This window comes from Pteropus vampyrus, unplaced genomic scaffold, assembly GCF_000151845.1.
Source record: "Pteropus vampyrus isolate Shadow unplaced genomic scaffold, Pvam_2.0 Scaffold19, whole genome shotgun sequence".
Taxonomy (NCBI): domain Eukaryota; kingdom Metazoa; phylum Chordata; class Mammalia; order Chiroptera; family Pteropodidae; genus Pteropus; species Pteropus vampyrus.
This window is the reverse complement of record NW_011888800.1, coordinates 7,292,583-7,317,097: the sequence shown is the minus strand read 5'-3', so window position 1 is coordinate 7,317,097 and position 24,515 is coordinate 7,292,583. Positions and strand designations below refer to the sequence as shown.

Sequence of the window (24,515 nt, the reverse complement as noted above, 5' to 3'; positions counted from 1 at the left end):
ATTCTGGATACAGTGTTGGAAAATAAGGGTAAGGCTATAATGGTACATTTTCCTGGAGAAAGCAGGTTTTCAATACTTTTTGAAGACAGAGATCAGTTTCTGATTTTTATCCAAGTACGTAACTCCTACCATTTCTGGAATTCTGAAGAAAGCCCTAGAAAATGTATAGTCATCATTAAATTATTTGAAGAATTATAAAATGTATAGACTTTCCAGAGGTTTTACTTCTTGTATTTTCTGGCTAGCCATCTTTTGAATGTTCTGTTACTTATAAGCACTTTCAATGAAGGTAGACAGGAAAAAACAAAAATACATGAAAGGCAGGCTGGCCAGTTCTGTTACATCAGCAGTTAAACACTGTGAAAAGAGTTGAAAATTGTTATAATGTGTTAGCAAAACTAAAGTTTTAAATACCAACAAAGTAAATCCAATATAAGCCAACAGTGAGACATATCTGCAAAAAACTCTAAAATGGAGATTTAGTATCCCGATCCTGAGAGGAAATAATTCCTCTATATGCTGGCCTGGCTTGCCTAAATCCTGACTATATTATGTCTTGTTTGGGATACCACCTTTTAAAAGGACTAAAAGAGGCCAGTAAGGGTGATGAGAGTAAATAGAAGCTATAATGTATTAAAGAAAGGTTGAAATCATTGGGAATCTCCTTTTTAATTTTTTTGTTTTAATTTTAATAAGCATTATTATAGCATTAAACAGTAAAGCCATCAAAAAGAAATTTCTGAATTCAATTCATTAATCAACAAATATTTACTGAAAAACTATCAGCCAGGCATTGTTTTAGGACAGATAAAATCCTGACCTCTTTGAGCTTACATTCTAGTAGGAAACACAAATAAATCAATAAACCAATAAATAATGTAATTTAAGATACCTACAATCTTATCACTGACTGTAACTTTTTATTCCTCTGAATTTCCATATGTGTATATGTATATTTTTATATGTATTTTTATTTTTTCATAATTTACAGCAGGATCTTCGCAATTTGAGTTCTACTCTTCATTTAACATTTTGAGAACATATTTTCCAAGTTGCTACATAGCCTCTAATTCATATTTTTCACTTTTAATACCACCAGTCACTTAATATTCTTCTAGTCTTCAACACATTATATCCAGTGTTTGCTATAAGTACAACAAAGCACAAGGGTGGGAGGAACTTCCTGAAGAGGAATTTTCATTCAAAAGGCTAATCAGTTTTCTGTTCTGCTTCTGTAAATATGCTTGCTGCATGGACTGTACTCGAAATTAACTAACAACATACCCTCCCTTTTTGTTTGAAGTGTCTAAGCTACAAATGTAACTGTTTGTACCCTCTAGCAACTCAGAGCTTTCTAACACTTTGTAATTGCCGGTAACCCATAGCAACTCTGCTGCTTTGTAGCAGCCGGAGTTCAGATTATCCAATCAGGCCTTGCCGAAAAGGGTCTATATAAGGAAATGTTGCCCCTCTAGCACCACTGGCGTAATAAACCTGAGTTCTCCAACTCTCTGGTGCTGCCTGGTTTCTCACTGGTCTGATTTTGGATCTTTTCTGCAACATTCCCTGTTCTAGAGGAACTTGGACAGTGTAAGCAGTGAGCTGTTGAGTCTGCAGGAAGACTTCAGAACTGGCAGAAGGAGCCCAGGACATTAGGACTAACATGCTTAAATAAGAAGGAAACAGGCCATATCCAATTACACCAGGCAAAACCTCAGGTATAAAAAGAATTCTAGTTGAGGTGAAAGAGTACAGGTACCTGGTCTCTATTCAGGCACCCTGGTTGACTAATGGCAAGGAAGGAATCCTCTGGCACACCTGTACTATGTGATAGTGCACTACCAAGCCCAGTAAAACTTTTCTCAAATTCCTTGAAAGTCTATGCAGTAAGAAACTAAAAGCATGAGGCCAACCTTTAGGGAACTTAGTAGGAACTTTAGTGATATCAGGAGAAGCTAACAGGCCAATAAGGGCAGTTATGAGGTCAACACTGATAATCCCAAAGGCTGGGGTCAGCAATAGAGACGAGATCACACAGAAATGCCAGTAGCAAATTAAGGCCACCCAGGCAGTAGAGGTTTGTGCAACACTGCCAATTTCAGGTGAACCAACCAGTTGACTGACATCCAAAGAACAATCATGAGCCACTGAACAATTTGCCAGGAAGAATTTGGTGATAAGTCTCAAAATCAAGATGATTTTCATTATCACTGCCTAGAAAATTTAAGAGGTGGTAATGGATCATTAAGATATTTAAAGGGTCATTTGAAAGTTGTCATGGAAGCAGGAAAGACAATACCATATGCTCTATGGGGTCCTGGAATGGAAGTTTCTGCGTAGATTTCGTATCAGTACAACAAATAACCTTCTGACCTCTAAAACACCCAACATTGAAACCCGTTTCCTCACAAAGTGGTACACTCTAGTCACCAGAAGTATTTAGCAAAAAGTGACTGATTAACTTTCATGGCTTTTGTAAAGGAGAATCAGAATTTGAATGGGTTTTTTGTTGTTGTTCTTTATCAAATATCTTTAGTTTTTGTTTTTTATCAAAGTTATCCATGAACAAAGATTAAAGAGTTGAATAAACACAAAAGCTTATTACAAAAAAAAAAACAATGATCCTCTACCCCAACAATTTCCCAATTCCTAGAAGCAAAAATTTTCAATTTTTGTGGCTGACACTTTTGGTATATATCTCCATATCACCATATGTCTTTTATCTTTTTTTTCCTTTTCTTTTCTTTTTAGGCACTATTAACTTCCTACTGTAGATGAGTATTTAGCTCTCCTTCATCTTCACATCTCTATACATGTGCACACTGTCTATCCCCAAGACTTCCCGATATAATTATATAATTCTAATTCTAATTAGATAAATACTCAAAGGTTCATATAAAGTCTATTCAGAACTAAGCATGTAGCACACTTATTAGAACAGATCCCAAAATATCAGCCTGGTAAGTGAATATTCAGGTCACTAATTAAGCCAGTTGTTTTCGAGAGTTATTCTGGGACTCAGACTGACAGCAGTTCTGCCATCTTGACTATCAAAGCTTCCAAGGTTGTTTTGGATGTTGCATCCCAGATAGCAAGGAGAGGTAGACAAAAGAGAAACATAGAAAGGAGCCCAGGCCCAGTTCCACTCATATTCCACTAAAGCAAACTTAAGTCAGGTAGTCTCACCAAACTGCACAGGAGACTGGGGGATTCTGACTAGCTAAGTGCCCAAAGAAGGGGAGAGCAACTTTGACTAGTTAGTCGTCTCTGATACATATACACCATAAATACTCTTCCTCAAAAAAAAGTTAGGGAACTAAAAATTGTAATTTATCTTAGAAATAGATGGTGAGGGGAAGAGGAAAGAAAGGATATAAGGGAAAATAAATCAGTTAAGTAAATCTAAAGGGAGGTTAACGAACATCTCCCCCCAAAAAGAGAGAAAAATTAAAAGGAGGTGATAAATGCGTTCAATAAATACTGTGCTCTTATTATGTACTAGGCTCTGTGTTAAGGTCATAATGGTGCAGCCACTGCAGTTCCTCAAAAAATTAAACATGGAATTGTCATATGATCCAGCAATTCTGCTTCTACATATATATTCAAAATAATTGAAAGCAGGGACTCAAAAAGATGTGTGTATATCCATGTTCACAGCATTATTTAAAGTAGAGAAAGGTGGAAGTAACCCAAGGGTCTATCTACAAATGAATGGATAAACAAAAAATGTATATACAAATAATGGAATATTATTCAGCCTTAAACAGAAAGGAAATTCTAACATATGCTACAACGTGGATAACCCTTGAAGACATTAGGCTAAGTGAAATAAGCCTGTTCCAAAAGGACAAATATTTGTTATTATTACACTTATGTGAGGTTCCTAGCATAGTCAAATTCACAGAGACAGAAAGTAAAATGGAGGGTTTTAAGGACTGGGGGAGGGGAGATTGGTAAGTTAGCATTTTATGAGTACAGAGTTTTGGCTTGGAAAGATGGAAACTCTAGAGATGGATGGTGGTGACAGTTGCAAAACAATATGAATGCACTTGGTGCCAAAAACCTGTACACTTAAAAATGGTTAAAATGGTACATTTATATCATATATATTTTTATAATTTAAAAAAATACAGTCATATAGGCATAATGATACAGGTTTAAACAGAGCACTTCCATGACCAGAAAAAGATCTAAAACAAACTCTGACTTCCCTGAGACTATGACATCTAAGATTAAGTTTTGAACAAGACAGTCATACTAGGGAAAGAAATAGAGAAAAGGGTATTGAATACAGACAGAAGCACAGCAACTGTGGTAGTCTAGCTAGAGCAAGGGAGAGCAAACTACAGCTCCACAAGCCATGTCCTGCCACCTGTTTTTGTACAGCCCACATGCTAAGAATGGTTTTATATTTTTTAATGGTTGAAAAAATTTTTAATAAAATTTTATGACACACAAAAATCACATGAAATTTTGTCACCGCAATAAATTTACTTTAAAAAATTACATGAAATTCAAATTTCAGTGCCCATAAATAAAGTTTCCCTGGAACACAGCCATGATCATTCATTTATGTATTTATCTATGGCTGCTTTTGTGTTACCACAGCAGAGATGAGTAGCTGTAACAGAAACAGTAAGGCCCATAAAGCTTAAAATATTTACTATATGGCATTTTACATAAAAAGTTTGCCAACCTCTGGTCTAGAGGCCTGAAAGTAGTACATGTAGTATGGATAAAACAAACATGTATGAGGGAGACACATGGTAAATGAGATAAGCCAAAGAATCTGAACTTGTCTCAACTTGATTCCATTTACTATGAAAGCCACTAAAGAATTGTACTGAAAGTAATCTGATCAGATCGATCTTATGTAAAGACAATCATCCACTTGTTTCTAAAGGTATCTGAGCTATTCACTTTATTTACTAAAAACAAAACTTGCCACTAAAAAAAGGGTCTATAAGCATATCAATAAGGTTAACAGTGGTAGTTATCATATTAGAAAAATTTTTATTTCCTTCTTTGTGCTTATCTGTTTTTCATATCTTCTCAAATGAGAAGAAAACTGCTTTTAAAATTCAAACTAAAAAACAAGTACAATTGATCCTTGAACAGCACAGGTTTGAACTGCATGGATCCACTTGGATTTTTGCAACAGATAGATACAATACTATAAATGTAATTTCTCTTCCTTATCATTTTCCTAATAACATTTTCTTTAGCTACTTTATTGTAAGACTACAGTACATATGTATTATGTACTAGGCTCTGTACATCTATGTACTGATATACAAAATATGTGTTAATCAACTGCTTATGTTATTGGTAAGGCTTCTGGTGAATAGTAGGCTATTAGTAGTTAAGTTTTGGGGGAGTCAAAAGTTATATGTAGATTTTTGACTGTACAGGGGTCAGCACCTCTAACCCCAAGGTTGAACTGTACTTTTAAACTCATATTCATACACACACAAAACTTATTCTCTAGGTTCTATACTCTTCTCTTCCTGCCCTTAGTAGGAAAAAGTATGTCTAAGAAAAGCTACACCTAACAAAGCTATGAAAGTATGCCTTTGTCAGACTTATAAAGAATAAATGACATTCTACCTTATGTATTTGCTTTATAGATATAAAAGAATAAAATGTTTGAAAGCAGAACACTCTTCCTATATAGGGCTTTCATCATATCCAACAAAGAGCCAAATCAACATCTGATTGAAACTAGAAACATTAAAGGATAGGAGAAATTGCAGAGCTTGCAGGTCAAGTCGAAATGTTGAAAACTGATGCAAGATAAGACTGCATATAACTCTGAGAATATAATTATGGGTTTAAGAAATACAAAGTTCTTGATTTATACCACAGTACTTTGCACTTACTGATACACTGCTTGTTAAGATTAAATTCCTTTTTAATGTTATGTTTCAGTTCCTCAACTAAACTGTCAAGGATTCATGTGCAGGGAACCATATCTTTTATTTCTTTTGTGTGTCCCCCACAGCACCTCATACAGTGCCCATGTAAGGTAGGTGCTCAGTACATGCTGACAATTGAATGACAAAATAATTAACTCTACTTTGAGCTCACAGACTAAAACTCTCACACTTATAATTCACATGATTAAGCCTCTCTCTATGCAACAGTTTAAAGGACATTCCTGGAGTGAGTACTGCTGATTCTACTGGATTTATTACATTGGGTTTCTTCTCCAGCAAAGAGCTCAAAGTATACATATAATGTTAAAATAGAATTCCTGACTACTGAGAAGGTGGGTGGGAAAGTGGGCAAGTGAAGAATATTATAATAGCTTGCTTCCAGAGAATAGCATTATTCAGTCCTAGAGATTAAAACATTCCTAAAATGTCTCTGAACTAAGACTCCTGACATCATTTCATTATAATTAGTACTGGCTAAATTCCAACACAGTGAATGAATATCATTGAAACCAAAAACTCACTGTAAAAAAAATTCTAAAAACCTCAGCTAATAGAGCATATGATTGTATATTATAAGATCTAGTTTAAATTATTTACTCTCTTTTGGCAAAACAAAACTTCTAAACTTTTTCAGAGCATTATGATTGAGCATCTACCACATGCCAAGCACTGGGGAAACAAATGAATAAAAAAGCCAGTCAAAATATCAACTCATTTTGTACCAGTATAAATTAAAGTACAAACAACAAAGCTCAGGAAGTACTGTGCAGCAAGGAGCCAACTTCTGTGTGGGGAAATCGGGAGAAATTACATAGCAAATTTAAGCTGGACATCAAAGACTGAGTAGGGGTTTTAGGCATAGAGCAGGAAGAGGGGAAGAAAGAGTATTCTAAGCAAATAAAGGGCCATTGCACAAAACAAACTGGGTATGACAGGAGTGATAAAGAGGAGAGAGGATAAAGAGGAGAGAACCCTAGAGTAGAGTCAGATAATGATGGGTCTGGTATGTTAAACTCTGAAATTTGGAGTTTATGCCCCTAGGTAATGGAGAGAAAGTGGAAATCTTCAAGTAGTACAGTGACAAAAACCTGAAGAATCAGTTCATATAACAGGAAAAACCTAAGTTACATTACAATCATTTCAAAGGCATTATTTAGTATTATATCATATTGATGCTGTTCTGTAAATACTGTGCTGATGCAGATACAAAAAAAATCTAAGTGTAACCTATTCCTCTGTCCATACTTTCAACTTAGCCTCAGGGCTCAGTCATTGGCCCTCTCCTCTACTCCCTGGCTAATCTCATCAGACCCATGTTTTTAAACACCTATGTATTTAAACACTTAAATACATCTATGTACTAATATCCAAAATATAGTATATTCACAGCTCTGATTTGCCTCTGGGTTCCAGACTTGAACCGTCAACTCCCTACTCAATGGGTATTCCTGGATATCTAGTGAGCAAACTCAAACTCAACATATTTAACTAAATTCATTTTGAACTCCAAAATAGCTCCTTCCAGTTTTACATCTCTGTACAAAGCACCAGCTGCTCTAGCTAAAAACCTTGGAATCATCCTTGATTCCTCTCTTTCTCTTACCTCCCACAACTAATCTATCGGCAAATTCTATTGGTTCTACCTTCAAAATATACCCTGAATCAGATCCCTTCTCACTGCATCCATCATTGGTCCCCTGATCCAAGCCACCACAGTTCATCATTTCATTCCAAAGACTTCCTAAATGGTCTCCTGCTGCCCTTCTTGCTTCTACAGCAGTCAGTGATCTTTTAAAATATAAATTGTATCGCTTTTTTTTTTATAAAAACTGTCCAATGGGCTCCATCACACTTAGAATAAAATTCAAAGCCTTCCTGATCTACAAGATCATCTGAGTCACATCAACTTCCCAATATCATGACCTACCATTGTACCCACCGTCACTACCACCAATTAATACCCCAGCAATCTCCAAACTCTAGAACACTAGCCTTCCTGCACTTCCTTGAAAATCCCAAACTGATTTTAACCCCAGAGTCTGTGCATTAGTATTCCCTCTGCTTGAAATGCTCCACATGTTAGCATGACTTACTCCTTATCATTCAGGTCTCTTTAAGTTCAAATGTTACCTCAGAGAAGTCTTACCTAGCAACCTATTTAAAAGAACCACCAAATCTGCTAGCACCATTACACTCTATCTTCTTGTACTATTTTCTTCACAGCACTTTGAAAATATCTGAAATCATATTATTAATTAGTTTATTACCTATTATTGTATAAATTACATGAGAGTAGAGACTGTCTTATTCACTACCCAATCCCTAGACCTAGTATATCTGGCATACAGTAATGTTCATTAATTACTGGTTGTTGGATGAACAAATTAACTTAATTAGTCTAATCTAACTTATTTATATTCTCATCCTGTTATGCATAATTGAATAATTCCTTCTCTACCCTTGAATTTAGATCTAATTCATGATTAGATTACTAGACCCTTCTTCCTTGAACAGAGTTCTAAACCACTTTGAAGATCATTAAAACAGGCTACACTGTACCACTGCCTTTAATTCCTTTCTATAATTAGCCCTTCCAGCAACTTGGCCAGTTACTTTTCTTTGACTATAACTTTCATTATCCTCTTTCTATATTATCCAGCTAGTCAATGTACTGCTTATCATAAATGCCATTGATAAAGAGGGACAGACATGCCCAGATTATAACGAATGCTTTTTATATTGTAATATAAATTATTTAAATTAAAGAAAAGGAAAAATTTAGAAACCAAATTCGCAGGTGATCAAAGTCAGTAACAAGAGTAACAAGTCATGTTGATAGTATGTACTCTAACCCTAGTCTAATAAGGGAAAAAAACATCAAATACCAATTAAGGGACATGCTACAAAATACCTGACCAGTATTCCTCAAAACTATCAAAGTCATGAAAAACAAGGAAAATCTAAGAAACTATCACAGCCAAGAGGACTCTAAGGAGACATGATTACTAAAACTCCTTACGGCTGTGTAATGGATGGTTCTGAGAGGCAGTAGCTTCATAGGAACTCTCTAGAGATGCCTGGGAAGATAAGCAACCAGCTTTGTTACAATGAAGCTATGGCCATCTTGGTAATACATTCCTCGTTTGTTCTCCCTTTCTCCCTGAGTTCCTTTTTCCCCCTCACATCTTCTCTGGAATGTCACCCATCAATAAAGCATCAGTACAATTAAAAAAAAAAAAAAAACTATTGTAGTATTGTGGTATCCTGAATGCAATCCTGGAATAGAAAAAGGACATTAGATAAAAACTGAAGAAATGTTATTAAACTGTGGATCTCAGTTAATAATAATGTATCAATATTTATTGGTTCATCAATTATAACACATATATCATGCTAATATAAGATGTTATTAATAGGGAAAACTGAGTGTTGGGTATATGTAAACTCTCTATAACATTTTTGCAATTTTTCTATAAATCTAAAAGAGTTCTAAAAAATAACATTTTTTTAAATTAAATTTATCCAAAAATCCTACCATTAAAATAAACACACTGGTAGTTCACATTTGATGTATATCATTGTAGACTTCACTGTTTACATTTGATGTATGTCATTTTAAACTATTATGTAAATAAACACACATAGGTATATTCCTACAAAAATGTGATTATGCTACACATAATTCTGTAACCTACTTTTTACACTTAACAATATACGTACTATGCTGTCCAAGTCATTAATAGAAATTTGTTATATCAAGTCTACTAATCTACAAAGTATTTCCCTCTATGAAAGCACTAATATATTTAACCAATCCTCTATTATTTAACATCTAAGTTTTCCCAGTTTTTGCTTTTATAAAAAAACACTAGAAAGACAACTCTTAAATGAAAATCTTTGCAAACATACCAACTAGTGCCTTAACAAAGAAGAGCTACTGAGTCAAAGGACATATAGGCTCTGAATGCTTTCAGTAAGTATAGCCAAAATGCTCTCCTTTAAGGATGTTCATATTTAAGTATCCACCATTAGCAGTGTACAAGTGTGCCAATTTCACCATCCCTATGCCAATACTAGCCAGACCCGGGGCGGGGGGTATTTTGTGTCATTTGTTTATAAGTGAAAAATAATGTATTTTTACCCTTGTTGGTTATTTGTATGTCTCTGTATGTGTGACCTATTGATTGATGTCTTTTGCCCATCCACTAGATCTTAAGGTCATTAACATAGGTCCAACACATAGTACAAGATTTTTTTTCCCATGATGTGCCCGGCTTTGATCATCATTGGACTCCTTACACCTCAATAAATATGTTAAATGAATCCTGAATGAATAAATCTGCCTTTTAACTTTATAGTGTTTTTGCCAAGTAGCAGTTGTTTTATGCAATAATTCTATCAATCTTTGCCTTTATGGGGTCTGCTTTTCAGTCATGCTTACAACAGCTCATGCTATTCCAAGACTGAAAAACTGTTCATTCATTTTTTAAAGTAATTTTCTGACTTCACATTGAAATAATTAATTCACCTCGATTTTCATTTTATTTACATTTTAAGATACAATTCCTTGTGTTCAAATGGTTAGCCATTTGTTCCAACATAATTTTGAAATTTTTTCTCAAAGTGCCACCTTTATAGCACTAAATAGCGTTAGATATTTCTAGATTTATTATTCTGTTCCACTACTCTATTCCAGAGTTACTACTTATTGTTTTGATTATCACAGCTTTATTTGTATATTCACTAGTGTCCCCTCTTTTTCAAAATTTTTCCTACTTTACAGGTCCATTCTTCTACATGAACTTTAGAATCATGTTGTCAAGTTTTCAAAAGGAATTCTGGTAGAAATTCTGTAAAATTATCAGTCCTATGACCTTATGCAAGTTACTTAATCTCTCTGTTGCTATTTCCTTATTAGTAAAATGGAGATAATCGTACTTACCTCTTAGGTTTGTTATGAGCACTAAATGAATAAAGACATATAAAGTATTATGCTAGAAAGATGTTAACTATAATTGCTCAAAAGTGAAAACTATTATTGATTGCTCAATGTTTTCCAGATTTTATTACCACAACATTCAAAGCCTCTTTAATGTACATCAAAGAGTAGCATAAAACGTAAAGAGTGATATGAAAAATATATAACGTATGCCTGCTTCATTTCACTAAAGGCCTTGACCTTTGGTAAAATGAAGAGCTGAAGCTGGGAACAGGCAACCATGAAAAACTCTGAAGGCTCGTGACCAGAAACCTTAAATTTTTTACAAAGATTGGCCAACCAAGTGGAGGTCTTATGGGGGACTAGTAAGTCCCTTCTAACTATTTGTGTTTCCCCATCTCCATAGTTATGACAATACTACTTATCTCGATTTCTTTCCAGAAAACATACAGGGACTAGTCGTCTAAAAGAACAGTTTTCCAATTAAGAAAGTGGGCAGGTAAGAGTTTAAATGCTATTGATAAACATGGACAAACATGCCAGGCTATTATAACAAATTACTTCCACCAAGTTTCCCACATCACTCTAACGATGGTGGACAGGACTGTTGTTTTTTTCTTGTGGTGAGATGAGACTGTTTCATAATTGTTAATAATTTGCTCATTCTTACTCTTGTTATGTGCATGACATTAGGATTAGGCAGAGGTCATATACCACATGAAAGACCTTAAAAAGATATTCTATATTGAGCTAAAATATACATGACAAAATGGAGGCCGAGAGTGGCAACGTGACGTGCTAATTATAACAGTAGCCAAAGGCTTAGATCCCACGTCTCCTAGTTCTCAGACCTCGGCTCATTCCACTACACAATACAGCTTCTCGCCGTGGCTTGCCACACTTCGAGGTGGGAGGAGTAAAAGCAGACAATCTGGTCGCAGCAAAGGCGACGAAAAACCACAGGCCAGCGCAGTCGACGGCACGTGACTGGCCACGCCTCTCCCCTCTCCCACCCTCCCCCTTCCCCGCGCCAGCAGCACGCGCTGCCAACCCCGTCATGTGACCTTCACGCGGCCCCAGCGCTCCCCCTGCTAGGCGACTCTTTCCAGCAGCCATTTTGCCGACAACTTGTCGTCCGTGCTTACAGCGGGGCTAGACGCTGCGAAAACCTGTGGCAAGATTTTACAAGCCGCACACGCGCTTCGAAAAAGCGCTCCGGCCGTCAGGGCTAAGCCGAACCTCACTGAACACGTCGCACCCCGGGGCGCCGGGGAAAACTGTGGGTGCGCCTCGGCCTGCGATTGGCTGTGGCGTCCACGTGACGCCACTACCCCTCAACCCTCTCCTTCCCCCTACCCACAAAAACACCCAAGCAGCCGCTTAACACCTCGCGCCCAGTACACGCCACTGGGCGCGTGGGGACGAACGGAGCGCGTGGCAACCAAGGCGCCTGCGCGTACCTGCCGGGGCGGATCGGAGCGGGCCCACGCGCTGCTCGGCTCACGGGTCCGGGAATCCTCGCGCTGCTGGACCACCCGGCTAGTCATTGGCTGCCAGCTTTGGTCACGTGCTCAGATCAGGCCTGCCCCTAACCGCTAATCACCTGGCACCGTGCTCGAAGCGGCGCCGAAAGTCGTTCGCACGCGGAAAGGGAGGGTAGTTAGAGGACCTCCTTTTCTGCAGTTAGGGGGTTGCATCCACAAAGGGGAAACCAGAAAGCAGAGTCTCAAAACCACGGAAGCTCACACCTACCGGTTTAACTTCGCGTGCCCCTCCAGGAGCCGGGAACCATCGCCCTTGGGCGCTCCCCGATGCACGCCGGGATACGTCTGGCGCCCCTCGGTGTGCTGCAGAGCATGCCGGGAAAGGCACCTCTCCCGATTTCCTGGCTCTCACCTCCCGGGCATTCCTTTCGTGTCCTGTTGAAAGCCCGGTCCTTGGACACGGAATGAGGCGGTTTGAGTAATTATGGGAGTGTAACTGGATATAACAAGCGCTTTCAATCCCCCTTCCCCTACTTGTTCTATCTGTGTGGTCTTGGGGAAGCCGCTTAACCTTTCCTCAGAGACCATGCATTTAGTAAGTGCCTGCTGAGTGCCTTTGTAAATATTGCAAAAAAAATAGCAAGAGTATTTGCTTACAAGTAAACTACCAGCCTTTCATAGTCAATGGAAAAGAATGCTAATTTACATACTTCTTACCGCTAACCTTACTTGAGGGAGGATAGAATACCAGAACTTCTCTTGGGACTGAAGACTAGACCTTTCTTTGCACACTTATTACTCTTGTTGGGAAAGGGGGAGTGGAGAGCAGGAGGCATTTTAAAGGGGCCAGAGATATGGCCCTATTACATTTTCTGGCTCAAGCTAATGCTATGTATACTGGAATGGAGAAAAACACCATCTGCTAATGCTGAGAAAACATGGTCTTAAATCAGAACAAGTTAATTTTGTAACCTATTCACACCCTCCAGGTCAAAATTTAATATCTCACTCCCGTGAAGCCCCCAATTAAAACAATTTATACCTCTTCCACTTTGAACTTCATTCCTCAGCTCTGCTGATTTCAACTTTGTTTTTTCAGTTAATAAAGGGATGATCAAGCTTGGGGAATTTGACTACCACTGGTCAGACTCACAAGACCACTGATTTATAAACAAATTAAATATATTAATTTATAATGTGGCTACTAAGCCAAAACATATAGTTTCTGGCATCCTTCTCTAGTTTCTAAGTACTCAATGAGCCTAATTAATTATCAGAAAATTATTTCCTGACTAAGAAAATCGAAAGGGAATTAGACTTCTGGAAATTTATATGAAGAATATGAAAACACTAATTTGAAAAGATGTATGTACCCCTATGTTCATTGCAGCATTATTTATAATAGCCAAGATATGGAAACAACCTAAGTGTCCATCAAGGGATGACTGGATAAAAGAAATGCGACACACAAACTCACATTCACGTACATAATGGAATATTACTTAGCCATTAAAAAGATGAAATATTGCCATTTACAACAACATGCTTAGAACTTGAGGGTATTATGCTAAATGAAATGTCAAATGAAAAAAGACAAAAACCATATAAGTTCACTCATACATGGAATACAAAACAAAAAGAAACAAATGAACAAACAAAAACAAACTCATAGATAGAAGCAACAGACTGGTGGTTACCAGAGAGGAAGAGGGAGTAGTGAAAGGGAAAAATAGCTAAGAGGAGGTCAAATGTATGACAATGGATGGAAACTAGTTTAGATATAAACATGCTGTCGTGTATACAGATATCTAATAATGTACAGCTGAAAATTATGTTACTAACCAGTCCTGAATTAAAAATGTAATAAATAAATAATAATTAAAAATAAAAGAAAGAGAATTAGGTAATCACATAATAAAATCATTAAATCTACATCTATATTAAACTTGAAGTTTATGGAAAATTACTATATACTTTATTACATGAAATCCTAACTCAGGTACTGAGAGAAAAGTACTGTACTGATATTACATGTTCTGAGACAAGCTTCAGTAGGAAGCTGGAAAAATGTGTTTTAACATATTCTCCAGGCAACTGTGATGCACGACTAGGTTTGGGGTCTATTGCTATAGTGGAAAGAGCCCAGGCCTTGAAGTCAGACCATCTGAGTGAAACTGCAGTTCTCTCACTTACTATACTTTGACCTTAAACAAGTTTTTTAACTTTTTGAGGCTCAGTTCAATGAACTATATATTGTGGCCAATCATACCTAGTCTTTGGATTATCATGATGATTCTGAGATTTTAAAAAATGTTTAGAATTCCTATCACAATTCCTGATAAACAGAAGGCACTCAATAAATGTGAGTACTAATTAATGGCAAAGGTTGTATTCTAACCAGAATCTTGTACTCTGTCCAATATAGCAGACTCTTGAATCCTTTTTTCTTCACTGTTCTGTTTCTCCCCTAGACAGTGCTAGAGGCACACAAACAGATTTCTACACAGCGGATCTCTTTTAGACTCCTTGGTGACTGTAGCCCATCTGTTGGTACATATTGTTACATTATCTCCTACCTTTACTTCAAATATTGTTTTCTTTCTTAACATATTAAAATGCTGAACTGTAGACATTATTGAAGTAAAATAATGCTTAGAGGGTGAAGGGGGTACCTGTGCTTATACTTCAAGGAGATTAAAATTGTATATATTTAAATACCTCAGAGTAAAGACTCCCTCAAAGCTCACTTTCTCTTCCCTTATATAACACAATATTTTAGATGCTCCCTTCCTAGTCTCCTTCCTGTGGTTTCTTTTCTTCTTCTAGCTTCATCATTCACTCCCAACAAAGAAAGGGTTTAGCTAGGGCAGAGTTCACCATATACATCTGAAATTCAGTATTTCCACAATCAAATTAATTACCTGTCCCTCCACCCTACATACCAGCTACTACTGTATTCCCTCAAATGGACAGTGACACCACCATTCCAATAAGTCTCCCAGTCTAGGAAATCTCCATTATCTTTAACTGCTCCTTCTCTTCTATTTTCCACATTTGATTGGTTACAAAGTTCTGTTGCTTCCCACACTTAAATATCTTTTAAGCTCAACACTTACTTGTCATTTCTTCCATGCATTAGTTCAATTCTTACCTCTATTAGACCCTACAAATATAAATATTTTATTATAATGATAACAGCATGTTAAAGTTGATTTCAGAATACAAAATTTGTCATCTATATTGTTTTTCATAGACAAACAGTTTGTAATGTCCTATGCAGTGAATGCTCTTAGGTTGAGTAAAATATTTTTTTAATATAAGCAAATATATCTAAATACATATTATAAGAAGTTATAAAATGTGGAATTTTTGGACAGATATTTTACTGAGTGCTGAAGAGTGTTAGTAGTAATCTTGGAAATGGTTGTACACATTTATGCTATTTTTAAATATTTCTGGTTCTCCTAACTTTCAGGAACATAATTGCTCTTCCTTGCTCCTTTGAATTTAGGACTGATTATATGACTTGCTTAGGCAATGAAATGTGAGTGGAAGTGGCATGTTTCACTCCTGGGAAGTTTTAAATGCCAGTGCAAAATTCAGCCATTTTTTTCTTTCCTTCTGCCACAACTACAAGCGATGTTCCAACTGGTGATTATGCCATCAGCTTTGGTCTCATAATATGAATGACACAGAGCAGATACCCTAAGCCAACTAGCAGTGAACATGTATCATGAGCAAGAAATAACTTAGGTTGTTTTAAGACACTGAGATTTGAAATCATCAGTTATCTCACATAATCTAGCACACACTGAGTGATACAGAAATAGAGCAAGTTGCCAGAGATGGCCCCAATCCATTCTGTTAAGGAAGACCTCAATTGCCAATGTCCACAATGTGATACAAGTTTAGAAACAGGAGAGTAAGAGATTCTAGCAGCATGAGAGGACAACTGCCTGAGGTGATGTAAAACAAGAGCCTTATAAAGAACACTTATTGGAAACTTGCCTTTCATCTCTCTCCACTATATAATCCATTTTTCACAGACCAGCCAAAGTGATCTTTCAAAAATATTAGTAAGATCTTAGGACTCTTCTGCTTGAAATTAGCCAATGTTTCTTATTATACTTACAGTTAAATCTATACTCTTTACCTTGGCCTGTGAACCTTAACTAATTTGGCCCTTGCCTACTTATCACTTTGCAGTTTATGCACTCTTGATCATTATTATCATCCCCATTTTATGACTTTTGCACTGGTTGTGCCCTCGGCCTGTCTGTGTGGATGGATCCTTCTCAGTGGTTCTCGTTAGCTCAAATGTCACTTTCTAAGAGAAAGTTGTAACTGACTACCCTATCTAAGCAGATTCCTCCCATCCACCAGTCATTTCTATTTTATCACTCTGCTTATTTTCTTTATAGCACTTCTTATTGTCTCTTATTTGTTTTATTGTTTTCTTTCTGCCTCTACTCTCATGCAAACTCCATGAGAGTAGAGGCGGGGCCTCTGTATTCACAACATCTTGAACAGTATCTAGCACATAAGACAGCAAGAATATATTTGCAAACCATATAAATAAGAATTTAATATCCACAGTACATAAGAGCTCTTATAACTCAACAACAACAAAAAACTTAATTAAAAAAATGGACAAAGAATTTGAATAGACATTTTCCCAAAGAAGATATACAAATGGCCAATAAGCTCATGAAAAAATGCTCAATATCACTAATCATTAAGGAAATGCAAATCAAATCAACAATGAGATACCAATTCTCACCTCTTAAAATGGCTATTTAAAAAAAAAGAAAATAACAAGTGTTGGCAAGTGTGTAGAGAAGTTGGAATGCTTGTGCATTGTTGGTGGAAGTGTAAAATGGTGCAGCTGCTATAGAAAACAGTATGGAAGTTCCTCAAAAACTAAAAATATAATCATATTTTTCCATATAATCCAGTAATTCCATTTTTGGGTATAGACTAAAAAGAATTGAAGGTATGGTCTTAAAGAGATATTTGTATATCCATGTTCATAGCAGTATTATTCAGAGCAGCCAAAAGGTGGAAGCAACCTAAGTACTCATGATAGTTGAATAGATATGCAAAATGTAATATATACATACAATGGAATGTTATTTATCTTTTAAAAAGAAGGAAAATCTGACATATGCTACAACATGGATGAATCTTGAAAACATTATGCTAAATGGATTAAGCCAGTCAAAAAATACTTTATGTTTCCACTTATATGAAGCACCTAGAGTAGTCAAATTCATAGAGATAGGAAGTAAAAGTGGTTGTCAGGGGCTGGAGGGAGGGGAAGGTGAGGAGTTGTTTAAGGGGTATAGTTTCCATTTTTCAAGATGAGTTCTGGAGGTTGGTTGCACAACAATGTAAATGTATTTAACACTACTGAACTGTATACATTTAAAGTTGGTTAAGATAGTAAATTTTATATTGTATCTATTTTACCACAATTTTTATAAAAAGACAGTTGGCAGATACTTGTTGACTAGATGAAAGAATGAATGAATATATAAACTAAGACTGCTGTTTCTGATACTCAGTTACCATTTTGACTTCTCCGGACTTGTCTATCTCCAATGATTACTAGTATTGAGTGTGTGTGTGTGGGTGTGTGTGTATGTATGCGTGTGTGTCAGAGAGAGACAGAGGGACAGAGATAGACAGATAGACGGAAAGACAGAGACGAAAAGAGAGAAAAACAATGTGATGGATTCCCAAAACTTAGCAGCTTAAAACAGCAAATATTTATTGCCTCACAGTTTCTTTGGTTAAGGAATCTGAGCACAGTTTAGCTAGATGCCCCTGAAAGAAGGTTTCTCATGAAGTTGAGTCAAACTGTTGGTCAGGGTTGCGGTCTCATCTGAAGGCTTGATTCAAAGAGATAAGAGTGCTTCCAAGCTCATTCATGTCGTTCTTGTCAGGCCTTGGTCCCTCACCACATGATCCTCTCCACAGGACTGCCTTACAACATGGCAGCTAGTTCTTTACAAATAGCAAACCATTCAAGAGAGAAAGAGTTTTCCCAAGATATAAGTCACAGTCCTTTTTAAACTAACCCCAGAAGTCACATTCCGTCACTTCTGTTAGCCCACACTCTAGGGGAGGTGAATTACACAAGGGCGTGAATACCAGGAGGTAAAAATCCTTGGAGGCCATTTTAGAGGCTGCATACGACAACATCCTTTTTCAAAAACAAATCGACGATATATGTTTGGGTCTATTTCTAGGCTCTGTTGTGTTCCATTGACCTATTTATTTGTCCGTATACTAATGCCACTCTGCCTTGATTCCTGCAGTTCTACAGTAACTCTTGAGGTCAGGTAGTATAAGTCCTTTCAATTTGTTTTTTACAAAACTATTTTGACTAAGTCCTTTTCATTTCCATATACATTTTAGATTCAGCTTGTCAATTTCTATGAAAAACCTGTTGGTATTTTAATTGGAATTGCATTAAATCTATAGATCAATTTCTGAATAATTAATATCTTAACTACAAATATCGAATAAACATATGAAAAGATGCACAATACTATTATTTGTCAGGGAAATACGAATTAAAACCACAATGAGATACCACTTAATACCCTCCAGAATGTCTAAAATTAAAAAGACTGACAATAGCAAGTGTTGGCTAGACTTGGAGCAACTATAACCTTTAAACATTGCTGCTATGCATATAAAATGATATAATCCTTTGGAAAGCAGTTTGATTGTTTCTCATAAATTTTAACATATACCTATCCTATGACTATACAATAATATACACTATATGATTCTATTTATATGACATTCTAGAACCACCAAAATCAATCTACGATGTGGTGGAATAAAGATGACCCAAATTATTTGTTACTATCCTCACTAAAAGGTGGGGTTTATTGCTCTACCCCTTTGAATTTGGGCTGGTCTTGTGATCGCTTTGACCTACAGAATACAACAGAAGTGATGCTCTACCAGTTTGGGGTCTAACCTTTAAAAGGGCTGGAAGCTTCCACTTCTTCTTTTTTGGAACCCATGCTGTAAGGAAGCCCAAACAGCTGTGTGGACAAAAAATTAAATCTCTAACTGGCAGTCCTAGCTGAGCTCCCAGCCAAGAGCCAATTTCAACTTGCCAGCTATGTGAATGAGTCATCTTGGAAGTGAATTCTTCACCCTCGGTCAGGCTATCCCAGCTGATGCTGCAGAGAGCAGAAACAAATTGATTTTACTAAACCTTGACTAAATTGCTATATCATGAGAAAATGAATGATTTTTGTCTTAAACCACTAGGTTTGAGGATGTTTTTACATATCAATAAATAACCAAAATATATGGCAAGTTGTATCAGTAGTTGCCTTGGGGAAGAGGGGGGATCAATTGCAAAGAACACAAGGGGATTTTCAGGAGTGATGGAAATGTTCTATATCTTGATTGGGGTAACAGTTATACGGATTTATCAAAACTCTTTGAACAGTAAATTTAAAATCTATATATTATAATATATGTAAGTTATATCTAATAAAGTTAATTTTTTAAAAAATAATAACTTTGCAGACTCTCTTTAATGAGAAAATAAAGATTAAATTTCTCGGCTTGCTGAGAGATGCCTCACAAAGTAGCCCCAGCCTGAATTCCCAGGATATTCCCTTCCCACACTTTACACTAAAGCTAAACAAATGATGTGCAGCTCCACATGGGCCAGGGCTTCTTGAGGTTGTTCTGTCTCTGGCATGTCACTCCTTCTGATCTCAGGCTACTGAAGTCCCAGTCATCTTGTGACGCCCACCTTTACCCATCCCTGTGCTGCGATAATCTTAGTTACCACCCCCTCTTGCTTGCAGAACACTTTGTGAATACTTTTATTATAATACTTGTCGCACTTTTTCGTAAGTTTTTGTTTACTTGATTCTCTCCTTCACTAGACCCTGACTTCCTTTAAGAAAAAGATAACTTCTGAATCATCTTTATATCACCATAATCTAAGTACTGGGCAGGTAATAGTATTCAGTAAGTGGTGGGTGGATTACAGAACATTAGCCAGGGGCTCCTTTTGCTTCTCTCATTATTTTATTGCTCTTCTCCAGTCCTCTGTGATATAGGTGTTTCTTGAGTCTCCATCCACTGCCATCCTCTACTATCTGCTTTTCTCTCCCTTTCTCACTCTCTCCTCTCTTTGGCAGTATCTAAAGTTTCACCCATCATTATGGCTACAACCATTTCTTCACTACAGATATTTCCAAAAGTTATTCATTATCAGCAAATGTTTACTGAGCATTAAGGACGCTCTACCAAAGGCTGGAATACAAGAACTTACATAAGAATCACAAGACTTGAGGATTTGAAGAGTACTAAATGGTGAAGACGAGAGAGAAAGGAATCAAATCTCTTCAAGAAACTGAGCTTGTGTGCCCTAGAGAATAAGGACACATCATCAAATGGGGAAATATGAAAAAGGAATTGGTATGGAGAGAAAAATAATAAATTTTGTCTTAACCATGTTGGGCGTTGAAATATTACATTCAAGTGAAACTGTGTTATTGACAGAGATGCAGAATTTTATGCATTTATGAATGTCCCTCAAAATATATATATCGTTCTTGCCCTCATAAGACTTACTGAGTTGACAAACACAAATTGAAGAATTTCACAAGTATATATAAAATTGAAATTTAATGCTGCAAAAAAGTACATATTATTATGAAAGCATATTATAGGAGGAATTAACATGTTCAAGGAAGTTGGCACTGATCACTGAAGGAAGAGTAGAAGTTGACCAGGGGATGGGAAGGAAAAGGCTCTAGGCAAAAGGAACAGCGTGTGCAAAAGCCCACAGGATAAAGACAGAAAGTAGATCAGTGATTGGCAGGGGTTGATGGAGGGCAAGGGGGAAAAGGAGGGCCTACTAATGGGTATAGAGTTTCTTTCTGAGGTGAAGAAAATGTTCTTGAATGAGATAGTGGTGATCATTACACAACTTCGAGAATATACTAAAATCCACTGAATTGTATACTTGAAAAGGATGAATTTTATGGTGTGTGAATTATCTCTCAACTTTTAAAATAGAAAAAAAATAACAAAGATGAAGATGAATGCAATAACAAATAACCAATAACAAAAGGCCTATGTCAGACAGACCACAGTACCATCAAGAAACTAGAAAACAGTTAGCATGGCCAAAACACAGAGTGACGGCTGAAGAGACAAGTACAAAGAGTGAAGGAGCCATACTCAGAGAAATAATGATAAGGCATGAGACAAAAAGGAGATCAAAGAGTAAGAATACAGAGACATACCAAGAAGTTCCACAGTGAATCTCCCACCATGCCCACAGCTGAGGAGTGGAAAGAAAAAAATGGAACCTGTAAGGGCATTAGACAAAGAGGCCACGGAGAAGAGAAGCAGCAGCTCAACAGATTTGCACACAGGCTGAGAGAAGAGAGGATTCCTCAGAGCAGATTGTGGTCTGCAATACTAACCATTGCATAGAGGCTAAAGAGGACAGAAATCAAGAAAAGCCCGTTGAATTGGGAGATAGATGACCATAGACACAGCCATATGAGAGTGGAGGTTGGGAGAAAGAACCAGATGGCAGAGGAATACTGAGAGTATGCGTCATGAAAGCATGGAGGCACACAGTATTTGGCAGTGGAAAGATGAGGAAAAATGGGACAGTAGCTTAAAAAGAGTAGGGTCCTACGGAGGCCTTTTTCAAAATGAGAGACCTGAGCATCTGAAAATGAGAAAAGGGAGCCAGGAAAAAGGAAATCAATTTAAAATGTTAAGGAGAAAAGAATTCATGTGACAAATTCCCTTGAGAAGATAAGAGGAGATAGAATCAAGACAGGTGAAAGCGCAGACTTAAAAATAAGATAGCCTTTTACTCTGAGGTAGGGAAAGAGAGGAAGTAATAGTTATAGAGTTTTTTTTTAGGTGGAAAGAAGTTTGGATAATGGAGTTCACATCACTGGCCTCTGTCTTCTCAGTAAAATTAAGAGCTAATATTTATTTAGCATTTACCATGGTATTGGCCTAAATAATTTGTATGTATTAATTCATTTAATCCTACTAACTACCTCACAGAGTAGGTACTGGCAGACCTCATTGTATTGCACTCATCTTTATTGTGCTTCACAGGTTTTCATTTTTTAGAAATTGAAGGCAAGACTCTCCACCAGCAAAAAGATTATGACTCGTTTTATTGTGACGATCTGGAACCAAACCCTCAATATTTCTGAGGTATGTCTGTACTGATGTTATCCCTATTTTATAGTTAAGGAAACAGAGTCACTGAGCAGTGAAATGACTTTAAGAGAGTCACGCAGGTAATAAATGGTAGAATTTCCCATCTGTGTGGTAGGAAGAGACTGAGGTGATTTACCAAGAAGAAGGAGTGGGAAAGGAAGGAAAAGGGAAATTGAAGACTTGAAGAACATAAAGTTTAAAATAGCTGAAGTGAAAAATATGCCACTGAGAATGCGATTAAAGTTAGACCTTTTTGGAGCAGCTGATCCCATATTTTCTTTCTTTCTCATGAACTCCTGTACCGGAGGATTCCATGATTGAGATTTGTGTAATTCCTCTCAGTTTTAGGTGATTCAACCCTTCCCTTTAAGTTCCTGAGCTCTGGGTCTGCCCATTGGACAGGATTCTGGTAAAGTTGAAGATGGCAGAGAATTATTCTGGCTCTCAGAGATGGGGCCTGAAGTCACCCACACACCTGGGCAGCTTTACTAAACCTTATAAAGTGCATGTTTCATATGGGCATTAGAACTGGGGTCTCAGGAAGCCCTATGTTTCAGGAAAGATTTTCTAATTCAAAGTGAGTTAAAGAGAAACAATTTCTTATGGAGACTCTTCCTATAGCCCTTACCACAGGTAACAAACCTGCTTTTTCAAAACCAAATTTGAATTTGCTAAAAACTTTTTATATGTTCCCTAATTATTTACATCTCCAAGGAAACAGAAGAATTTACAAGAAGCCAAACTGTCTCTATTCTCTTCCTCAAATGTCAGCTGTATGTTGGCAAAGATTCTTAAAAGAGTGAGAACAGAAAAGCAGCAACATTAAAAAGCCAAAAACCTCCTTATATAGAAACATCAATCAAAACGCCACAACCCAAATTTTATTTGAGAAAGGCAAATTGGATTCAGAATAGATTCCAGGCAAATTTGCATCATTGATATCACTTCCTGCAGCAATATGTATTAGTATTTTTTCACATCAAAACATTGTGAAGAACACCCGCTTATTAATAACAATTCTCTTAAAGTATTAACATTCATACAATTCAATATTCCAGTTCACATGTCCATGTAGAGCTGGGTTGATGAGGTTTCATGACTCAAGGGATAAATATTGGCACAAATACTTCATACACGAAGCAGCCTGGATATCCAGCTAGGCAACCAATTGGGAGTCAAACTCAGGTATAAAGATGTAGAGATCCATTGTTCCTGAGATGCTAACAAGGAGCAAACACAGCTCAGAATGGAATTGGGTTTTAAGGATGTGTCATGTGAATCCGCCTACAGACAACTCAGAACTGTTCCTGAAATGGGAGGAGGCTGTCATCACCTCTTTCTCGGTATCATCATGTGCCACAGCAATCATTTTTGTTTTGGAAGTGCATTTTGATATACTGTCTCCCTTCCCTCATCTCGCTCCTCCCCACTCTGGGAAACAAACTTGATGCTCCCTAACCTCTGCATTCGAAGTCAGAGGAAGGAAGTGGGCTGGGAGGTAGGAGTAGTTTTACAGAACCCCTGTGGAGTTAGGCTGCCCCTGGCATCACCCAGACAGGCCTGCTCTCTACCTCCTCCTGGTGGTTGTGGAGGGAAGACTAATTTCTTTTAGTGAGGTGGAAACAAAGCTAAATTGTGGGCAGTAGAGAGACGGCCAGTGAAGGTCAGTTCAGAAGGATTGATGTGTAGCTTTGACCTGTTTCTTTGTCCTCTGTGGACAGATTTAAGAGGAGTGATAAATGGCAACACCTAATACTTTACTGAGACAAGAGGCCTACATTTTTCTAACTGCACCGTGTGAAGGCTCAGGAAAGACACAAAAGCAGACTGAGTTTAGAATGTTAAAGCCATAACCTTAACAGCTTACCATTGCTATCCAGCCACAGTCCTAGGGAATCCAAGTAGTTTCTT

At 37.1% G+C, this 24,515-nt stretch overlaps 1 protein-coding gene across 2 annotated transcripts in view; it reads right to left on the bottom strand.

Annotated features, from left to right (window-relative positions):
• Positions 1 to 12,724, bottom strand: part of MGA (MGA, MAX dimerization protein) — a 130,732-nt gene extending 118,008 nt beyond the window's left edge. The window contains exon 1 of one of the 2 annotated variants that reach the window (XM_011354953.2): positions 12,628 to 12,724. The gene's annotated coding sequence lies outside the window, so the exon portion shown is untranslated. Of the gene's footprint in view, positions 1 to 12,335; positions 12,406 to 12,627 lie in introns of those variants that run through there. The other variant, XM_011354954.2, reaches the window with a different exon arrangement.
• Between the last annotated feature and the right edge of the window lie 11,791 nt (positions 12,725 to 24,515).